This window comes from Geotrypetes seraphini, chromosome 17 (genome assembly GCF_902459505.1).
Source record: "Geotrypetes seraphini chromosome 17, aGeoSer1.1, whole genome shotgun sequence".
Taxonomy (NCBI): domain Eukaryota; kingdom Metazoa; phylum Chordata; class Amphibia; order Gymnophiona; family Dermophiidae; genus Geotrypetes; species Geotrypetes seraphini.
In genome coordinates this window covers 23,508,228-23,517,343 of record NC_047100.1, presented here as the reverse complement: position 1 = coordinate 23,517,343, position 9,116 = coordinate 23,508,228, and the positions used below count along the sequence as shown (strand labels likewise).

General features: G+C 42.4%; 1 long non-coding RNA gene across 1 annotated transcript in view; it reads left to right on the top strand.

The window, feature by feature from the left end:
- LOC117351451 overlaps nt 1-6,873 on the top strand; it is a 41,865-nt gene extending 34,992 nt beyond the window's left edge. Inside the window, exon 4 of the long non-coding RNA XR_004537414.1 lies at nt 6,788-6,873. This is a non-coding gene — a long non-coding RNA (uncharacterized LOC117351451). The remainder of the gene's footprint in view (nt 1-6,787) is intronic.
- Nucleotides 6,874-9,116: the final 2,243 nt, after the last annotated feature.

The window sequence follows — 9,116 nt, the reverse complement described above, 5'->3', positions numbered from 1 at the left end:
AAACGGTTTATGCTGCCCTGACTGTGGTAGTCAATGAACATCCTGGCATCATCTGTAGGCCTTTTCAGGCTGCATTAACTTTCTTCCTTCATTAAATCACTGAAAATTAATTCCAGCAACTGTTCTCATTTCTCCTGCAAGAGAAAATGAACACTCGTGTGCAATGATGCCATTCTGCGATTATCAGCAGGGTAAGTGACTGCCGAGCTAAAATATTTAATTGCTCGTTATGCAATGGGTAGTGGAAAATGCTTGTAGAAACCTGCTGAGAGGGAAAATTTGAGCAATATTTATACCGCCGATGTCCTTTGCTGACAAAACCTCTGGCGCTGCAATCCAGAAAGTCATGTCACGGCTAACCTTCTGCAATGACTCTAAGCAGGGTAGACACACACCGGTTGCCAAGGCAACCAAGGTCTGTCCATCCTATTCCCTCGTTTGCAGTATGAACAATCAATTTGATTGGAAAGCTGATTTCAAATAAATGCCTTATACGTTTCCTGTCATGCAGGTGATCCAGAACCGGATCCATTTCAATATATTTTGTTACGTTGCGTGCATCCTCAACCAACATATAGTGGTTGGGTTTGTTTGGGTTTTTTTTAATGATTATCGTTGCTTGCATTTCTTCAGCTGCATTGTTAATTTATGCTTATTCCTCCGTCTGTGCTTTCTCTTCCCCTCCCCCCAAATACATTTTGTTGTCAGAGTGAACATGGTTGATTAAGCCTCCTTACAAAATGTATACCTGTTATCTGTGGCATCCCCCCAACAGCCACAACGCTATCAGGAACAGCAAGCAATGAGTGCCTCTGCTGACGCATTGATAAACTAACACTCAGAATTATCAGGGAAATTAACGGAGCTCAGATTTCTAATGAAAGTATCCTGTGATTTGCATCACCTGAATGTTCTATTAGACACTTGTGGAGACCTTATCCTACTGTCTAGCTCATAGAATAAGGAACATTTGAATGCTATGGATAAAACAGATGAAATCAAATGCATTCACAGTGTCCCTCACGAACTGAATAATACACAAGACAACCTGGGAGCCTACTTTGAAGGATGTTAACAGTTAAACAGTTGTTCATGTTGTACGCCGTATGCCATAATTTTGTTGAACCATGTAAACAAAGCTGATTGATGTTTATAATGTATTGAACATAAGAACATAAGAAATGCCTTCACCGGATCAGACCGAGGTCCATCAAGTCCGGCGATCTGCTCACGCGGCAGCCCATTTAGGTTCTCTATTATGAAAACCTGAAATTACCGTATCCCTCAATATGATTTGCAAGAAGGTGCATATCCAACTTGTGCTTGAAACCCCGTAGAGTATTCTCCGCCACAACATCCTCAGGAAGAGAATTCCAAGCACCCACCACTCGTTGTGAGAAACAGAACTTCCTGGCATTTATCCTGAACCTGCTGCCAGCCAGTTTCAGGCTGTGACCTCTTGTCCGTGTCACATCTGAAAATGTATGGTAAAATTTGACCTCTACTGTGTATGTTTGCTTGTAAGTTACTTAGGACAGTGTCTTGCAAACTTTTTTTGAGCCGGGGCACACTAAACCCGGAAGTGCGCTGGCGTCGGCGTGATGACATCTCGAAGAAGTGGGATTTTAACGTGGCCTTAAACGCTGCCAGAAATGGAGCCCGCCGTAGGAATTCAGGCAGCTTGTTCCGAGCAAATCATTGCCTTCCCTAGATCACTTGATTAGAGTCTCGGCTGTCTGCAGTTCTGCTATCAGACTCTAATACCACTAGCTACCAGCAGCAAAGCTACAGGACAAAGACCGCCTGCTATCTCAAAGTACATTATGGGGCTCTCCATCAAGTTTCGTCACATCAGAATAAAGAATTAAAGAGCTGAGGATCAGCTTTGACTTCTCAGAAGAATAAAAAGCTCCTGCTGCTACCTTGAGACAAGAAATTCTATCTTGAAAGGGTTTTGTTTGTATTAGATCATGGTTCCTCACCAACCTGTCATGGAATAGAAAACAGACTTTGGTTAAAAAATATATATATTAGAGATAAGTATGAAAAACGATTGCTAAGGGAAAATGCTGAAAATAAGGTTTGTTACTGTACAATGAAATATAGATTAGTAGAACCATTTTCTGTTGCCTTATCACTGCAAAGGTATGCTTTATTGGAAAAAGGAACACCTTTGCAAAACAATTGTACCAGTCGGGTGTCAGGATTCATCTTTATGCTGACGATATCCAATTTTTTATTCCTGGGGAAAAATCTCACGATGAAGCGCTGTCATTTCTGAATGACCTGTTTTTTGTGTTATTCAGAATTGGTCGTGGCAAGAAATTGGTATCTTGTCCATCTGAGATTTCTCTTGCTGGCGAGGTTGTTCCTGTGCGAAGGCAGGGTCGGTATCTGGCAGTTGTGTTTGATCCCACTTTGTCCTTTAAGGCTCAGATTAAGGCTGTGATATCCAGTGTGTTTATCAAGCTGCGTTTAGTACGGAGGCTGCGTGACTATCTCTCCGGTGACAATTTTTGCGGGGTCATCACGTTGACGATAACCCCTTTGCTTGATTATTGTAACTCTGTTTATTTGGGTTTGCCCAAATGTGTCTTGCGGGAGTTGCAGCTGGCACAAAATGCGGCTGCACGCCCTATTGTTCATGCCGCAACATTCAATCACATCACACCGATACTGCAAGAGCTCCATTGGCTGCCAATTGGCATGTGGGTCGAGTTTAAAGTTCTTTGTTGATATTCAAAGTGCTTCAGCTCGACCGTCCATCAAGTGTTTGCTTTCTACTCGCGTGAGTTACGGTCTTCCGACAAAATTTGTTGAGAAGTTTCGTCATTGGCAGTGGTGAGACTTTGGGGAACCGCAAGTTGATGCTTTCTGTCCAGGGCCCGATGCTGTGGAATGGCCTGCCTTTGCCTTTGCGCTAATCTAACATGCTCTTGAATTTCAGAAAAGGGGTGGAAAGCTTTACTGTTTGAGTGCTTCTTTGGTGTGAGTCGCTCTATTCTTTTTTATACCGTGTTTGTCTTGCTGATTTGTATTTGTTTGCAGGATTTCGTGTGTTTTGTATATTATTTTTGTTCCCTGCTTATATTTGTGGATAGGTGGGTTATAAATAATTTTAAATACATAAATAATAGATTAGAGCCAACCCAGTGTTGCCATCATAGCGCTATAAATGTTTGGCCACTGTCAAGATATTTGTCGTTATCCAAGTAAGCTTTCTTGTCTTCCTTCCCTTTTTCTCTACTGTTGCTCTGTTGAGAGGACCATGAGTTGCCATATTTAAGCCAATATTCAGACTCCCCTCTCTCCACGTCCCTTAGTCAAGTTGTCAAACCTGTTCCCACTGCTTTTCCATATAGCTGGCCATAGCTATACGTAAATTCAGTCCAAGTGCTGGTTTTCCCCACGTCAGCCAAAATGAAGCTTGAGAATCAATGTCAGATGACACATCTATACATAAACTAAGTTCCAGGGTACAAGTGGATCGATCTTTCACTCCATCAACAATTACAAAGACTAGGGGACGCTCGATGAAACTGCAGGGAAATAACATTTAAAACCAACAGGGAGAAAATATTTTTTTCACTCAGAGAATAGTTAAGTTCTGGAATGTGTTGCCAGAGGTTGTGGTAAAAGTGGATAGCGTAGCTGGTTTTAAGAAAGGTTTGGACAAATTGCTGGAGGAAAAGTCCATAGAAAGACATGGGGGAAGCCACTGCTTGCCCTGGATCGGTAGCATGGAATATTGCTACTTCTTGGGTTTTGGCCAGGTACTAGTGTCAGTCATCTCCTTCAAAGTTCAGTGGTACCCTTCCACGCCTAGTCTTTAAGCAACTCCCTCCGAAATGTTGGCACCTCAAACAGTTTAAAAACTCGTGGGACAGCTGTGCAAGTTTCATATATCACTGAGAGGGAGCAATGCGCCAGCCAGGAGGACTTCACGCTAAGAATTACTGACCCTGGAATTATTGAATCAGAATGGGAAAAGGCCAGTTTAAAAATGACATTATCGCCATTATTTTTTCTTTTAGTTCAGCAAATTTTATTGAGTTTTCAGAAAATACAACAGTTATGATAAACAAAAGCAATGCTTCAAAATGGGAAGCATGAAAATGTATGAGTGCCAAGTACAATGTAAATGATGCATAATAGTCAAATACAAAGAATAAACATATACTGCCAAAATACTTAGAATGGTTAAGCCAACCATAAGAAAGGTGGAATACAAGAGGTAAGAAGTACTGGAGATCTATAGAAGGTTTAAGTCAAAATAAACAAGTGAATCTGTGATATGTATACTTCAAAGGCCTGAGTCATAGTGTTCCTGTATCTGAGCCCAGGTTTTCACTTAGGAGGATATAGAATTATGTTTTTAAACAATATAGCTTTCATAGTTAACATGTAAACAAACAGAGTTCCAATTCAAGTTTCGAAGAGTCTTTCCAATTTTGGAGAATTATTTTAATAGCAATGAACAACAGGGATATGAACAGCCATTCATGGAATATCGACATAGGAGCCGAGAGTGCTAAAGAGCCAGTGATTAAAATATCAAAGGCGAAAACATCAGAAATATGGAAAATTTTGGATATCATGGACCAAACTGCAGTGCTAAAGGTGTGCACGTATGGACAGGAAAAGAACATATGTTGGAGAGAACCATCGGGCGACTTACATGACCAACAGATAGCATCGTCAGATCTGGATGTCTTCGCAGATCTGCTAGGAGTCCAGGTCGCCCTGTAGTATAGAAAAAAGGCTGTTTGCAATAAAGAAGCAGACCATAAGGATTTGATAGTGCGATGCCATATATCAAGTCAAATCAAAGCGGTTAACAATAGATAAAAATCAAAGGGAAATAATTTAAAAAAACAACAATAAAATAAACACAGTAGGGAAATGTATACTGTACAATTAACAATACTAGACACAAAATGACAATCAAGGGCGGAAAGGTTTACAATATCAAGAGGTAAAAACAAATAAGGTAAAAATAGGAGGATAGAGGAGAGATTTCCTACAAATAAAAGCAGCAAAACCCATCTCCCTCTAAGGAACACCCATAAGATTTGAAACAAAATACTCATTTGCTTCCTTGATTAATAAACTGGAAAACTCAAACAAATTCTAATTTACCACTCAGGGCTTAATTTCTAGTTGATGAAGGTGATTTAATAGTGAACCAGCAGGTGGTGCACATGGAGAAAAATAGGCATCCTTGCTAGCCACGTTGTGTTTCCGAGCCTGAATTGAGATGACGAGGGCTGAAGCTCAGCAAAGCAATGTAGCATATACAGGCTCTGACAGACTGTCCTTTCTTAGAATACTCTAGGTGTGTTCCAGTGGAGGATAATAACCACTGAAAGGTCAAACAGACTGAGGAGGGCGCCAGCTTTCTCTCCACAGACAACAAGTCTACATTCTGGGTAAATTAATGAATCCACCTGTCTTTTACTAATGCTGCAAAGGAATAGAGAGAAATAGTGTCTTAGCAGTTACTGCAAGAGCTTGATCCAGCAAGAGAAAATTTTGCATCCACGCAATGTTAGATGCTGTATCTTTAGGGCATAGGTTCTAGGGCTGTCCCGAGCTGGAAACACGCCCCATGCGACACGTTGCCATTGACGCCTATCCCACCCACTGAGACACAGCCAAGCAATAGACAGGACTCATTTTTGGCCTCTCTTGCTCCCAGTGCAGCTTTGCTGCCCGCACATAGCTTGCAACAGGCGCTGATTGGTACTAACAAAGTCTCTGTGCGATAGAGCCAGCCATTCTATGCAGTGTTCGGGGTCCTATTCCTTGTGGGTTTGGGCATTGCTATGAGGTTGTTGCGTGTATCCTGCATTTAAGTAACTGCATGCGGTGGAGGCTTCGGCAAATTAGATTCGGAGATTCTTTAGGCAGTTGGTGTCAGGGGCAAATCTATAAGATGGTTCTTAGAACCCTTACGCATGTCGAAGGTGCAATCAATTAAGAACATAAGAATAGCTTTACTGGGTCAGACCAATGGTCCATCAAGTTCTCACGGTGGCCAATCCAGGTCACTAGTATCTGGCCAAATCCCAAGGAGTAGCAACATTCTATGCTACCGATCCAGGGCAATCAGTGGCTTCCCCCATGTCTTTCTCAATAACAGATTAAGGACTTTTCCTCCAGGAAATTGTCCAAACCTTTCTTAAAACCAGCTACGCTATCCGGCAAGCTCTGCAGGACTGATAACACAGCACTGCCCCCCAGTGGTAGGAATGCAGTTGGAGGACTGCCACTCAGCTTAGAGGGAAATGCGCTCCGGAGCAGGGATTTATTGCCCCCTATAGCGCTCTAAATATGAAGCATTATTCATGCAAAACAGCCTTTCCCAAGCTACATTCTTGGGAATTTTACTCAGTTCTGGTTTTTCAAAATAAACAACATGTACAGATGAATTTAATTCTTAGTCCAAATGTATGCAGATGTAACTAATGAATATTCATTGTGCTCCTCCTGAAAACAAGACCTGATTTAGGGAAATTTAATTGAGTCACCTGGACGACTTGCACAACAAAGCATTAAAGTGGTTTCCAATAAGCCCAGTACACGAGATGCAACTTTGTTTCTATTCATATCAGAAATCCATTCATGACAATATATTGTAAGATGTTACGATAAACATAAGGGTTTTGGCATAGTTTTGTTCTGGTTGTTTCACAGTTTGTTATTATACCAATACAATGACTGTGTTTAATGAACATTAACAGCAGTGTTTTGGCATCCAAATTAGAATATTCTTGGTACCATTTAGATGTTGACGCTGCAGGTGGCAGGAGGGAATCTGTCTCTGTTCCACTGGAGAAGAGAACACAAGAAGAAGCGGGGAAGGGACTGTGCATATCATCCTTTAGAAGAAACGTAAGTTTATTAAAGAATTTAAATCATTAAAGCATGTAGGAGGGTTCTTAAGCACCTGGGCCAACCGGAATTTTGGGCCCATCTCCCAGTGCATTCCACCAGCAGCAGAGGTGCATTCTGGGATGCACTGGGAGTGGCCTAAGATTTCAATTGGCCAGATCCCCCTAGGCCTCTCCATGGATGCCTTCCTGCCGAATGAACAGGCAGTGGGGGTGAGACTGCGGGCGGAGCTGCGGCATACCAGGATGGGCCTTGGGGTGGATATAGGGGTCCGGATTTTACTAACTTAAAATCTGGCAACCCTACTTCCCCCCATTACTAGGCTACTCAGCAGAGAAAGCATGCATGTGATTTGTTTGCCATTTGTGCTGACTTGACATAAGAAAATCCCACAGACATATACACTGCCAAACCAAAAATTACATTACATTACATTAGTGATTTCAATTCCGCCATTACCTTGCGGTTCAAGGCGGATTACACAAGAGTTGTCAGGAGGTTACAAGAATTGTAACATTACATAAGAATTGTCGTAAGCATTACATAAATGATAGTAAATGCCACATTTTATGATGAGCGCATCAAGACAATCATAAAACGTGGTGATTACTATCATTTTTTGTATTTTTGATTTGACATTGTATATGTCTGTGGAATTTTTTTTTTAATGTGAAGTGATTCCATTATTTATTTCCCTTCAGATAGTTTTTGTAGACATTTCTTGATTAATTTCCCCTAATTGTGTTTTGCTCTTTATGCTGAGCGTGCCCCAGAAAATGAAAATCACTCCCAACCTGGTATTACCATGTATACTCCAATATAAACTGGGATTTTTGGGCCCAAAAATGGGGATCTCGGTTTTTGAGCCAATACAACCCCTTCCAAAATTATTGCAGGCCGCCACCAGGCTCTGCTCCCTGTCGCTCTCCCTGTCCTAGCCTCGTACCTCTACTGCCGATCATTGGTGGAGGTGTGGCGGGCAGGAGCAAACTTTCCAAGTTCCTGGCCGCTGTCCGTGTCTTCGGCCGCTGAGAAGCACGAGCAGGCGCGCGATTTGGCGCTGCTGCTCAATGCTGAGCGGCTTCCTTAAGGGTCCCCCGAGCGGGCGACATAATTGGAGCGTTTTCTGATCAGTTACCCCTCCCCCTCCCTTTTACAAAACCGTAGCGAAGTTTTTAGCGCCAGCAACGGAGGTAACAACTCCGACGCTCATAGAATTCCTACGAGTGCCGGAGCTGTTACTGTTGTGGCCGACGCTAAAAAAACACGGCTACGGTTTTGTAAAAGGGGGAGGTTAAATTGTGTTGAATATCAACCTCACAATCCCCCCCCCCATACACACTTTTACTAAGCCACGGTAAAGGTTTCTCCATGGTCCAGAGCGCTAAATGCTCCGATGCTCATAGAATTCGTATGAGCATCAGATCAGTGTTGGAGCATTTAGTGCCCCAGATGCGGTAGAAACCTCTACTGCGGCTTAGTAAAAGAAGGCCGATATTTCTAGATTTTTAGCTTTAGTGTACCTGAAAAATATACTGAAAATCTAATGCAAACAAAAGCTTGCTTGCACAGTTGACATTGCTTATCTCCCCAGGGTTTATGCTATCTCTGCTCCTAAATACTCCTAAATACTTATTAACTATTAAGCTCCATGACTCCAGACAATCAATAGGCTTCTCTCCGAGGGGGTGATTTTTGCAGTTGCTGAAGATGACAGATGAGGAGGCCCAGCACCTCCTTATCATAGGCACTCTCTCTTTTGTTCCCAGAATTTCTATTTTTAACGCCCCCATTCTTTACCCTGTTTACAGATGTTCTAGTTCTTTATTTGGTTGAGAGATCCTGTGTGAATGGAGCCAGAATGATGGCTGGTGAACTGCTTTCCCAGTTTGGGCTAACTTCCGAAGAGATTTCCATGAAAAATACAGAACGTCGATTGTTAATACCATAATGATATCGGTTGGCAAATACACACCTACGAGTGGGGTAGATACTAGAGAATGACACACAATCGCACAAGCCTCAAACACTTATGATTTTAAAGCGTTTCAGGCTTGTGCAGATGAGGATAGAATTTGCAGGAACGGGGCAGGGGCAGGAAAAGAACTCACAGGGACAGGAAAATGGGTTCATAGACAACGGCGTGAAAGACAAAAGCGCGCGCTGACAATTGAGCGCAGCGCGGAGGTGCGCGCCGCACAAAATTACAGTTTTTAGGGGCT